A 918-nucleotide genomic window follows, 5' to 3' on the forward strand; every position below is an offset into this window, starting at 1 on the left:
GAAGGCGCATCATCCGGGTCGCCGTTGACATCGCCATCGTAATAGGGTTTATCTGTCTCTTCTCTTTTCTCCTATCTTTTCTCTCCCTCTCTCTATTTATCTAAGCCTCGATCGGTTTCCAGGCACGATACTATCACGCTCCTTTTCGGGGCTCCGGCCGGAAAAAATGAATGGAGTGATCGAGATGGGCTAGGCCCAAAGTGTTGATTGCTAGGGATAGTAAAACGTGCGTCGCACGGCCGCAGACCACACGCGGATCGTTTCGTCGCTCTTGCCGCTCGCAAACATTGCGCGCTTGCGATTCTTGTCTCCGCCGTGTGCCATAATGCATTCGTTTCTGGCTTGCCGCCTTTGCTGGCAACTCGGCCTCGTCCAGGTGGTTCCTCATCGACCCAAGTCCTACCTCCGGGACCGATTCTTCGACGCTGTCGCACAGCTTGGAGGCCAAACAGTGAGGAGATCGATCCATCCTTTTGTCTCAGTCTATATGTTGATAATTTGTTCAGTTCTTAGTTTTCTAGTAATTTTGTTTCATGGCAAATCCAACTCTGAATACACTAGTAAAAAACAGGGCTTTCGACCATTCTTAATGTACATGTTAGTCCCGGTTACATTACGAGTTCGAGCGGCTAGAGCGTCGGAAAGGCATTAGTCCCGGTTCAAATGGGACCTTTAGTCCTGGATCGAGACACGAACCGGGACTAAAGGGTGCGATGCCCTTTAGTCCCGGTTTGAGACACGAAACGAGACTAAAAGGTGCGATGCTTTTTAGTCCCGGTTCGTATCTCAAACCGGGACTAAAGATTAGACCTTTAGTCCCGGTTTGACACACGAACTGGGACTAAAGGGTGCGATGCCCTTTAGTCCCAGTTCGTGTCTCAAAGGTGGGACTAAAGGGTGCGATGCCCTTTAGTCCCG

The sequence above is a fragment of the Triticum aestivum genome, chromosome 1B (assembly GCF_018294505.1).
Source record: "Triticum aestivum cultivar Chinese Spring chromosome 1B, IWGSC CS RefSeq v2.1, whole genome shotgun sequence".
NCBI lineage: Eukaryota > Viridiplantae > Streptophyta > Magnoliopsida > Poales > Poaceae > Triticum > Triticum aestivum.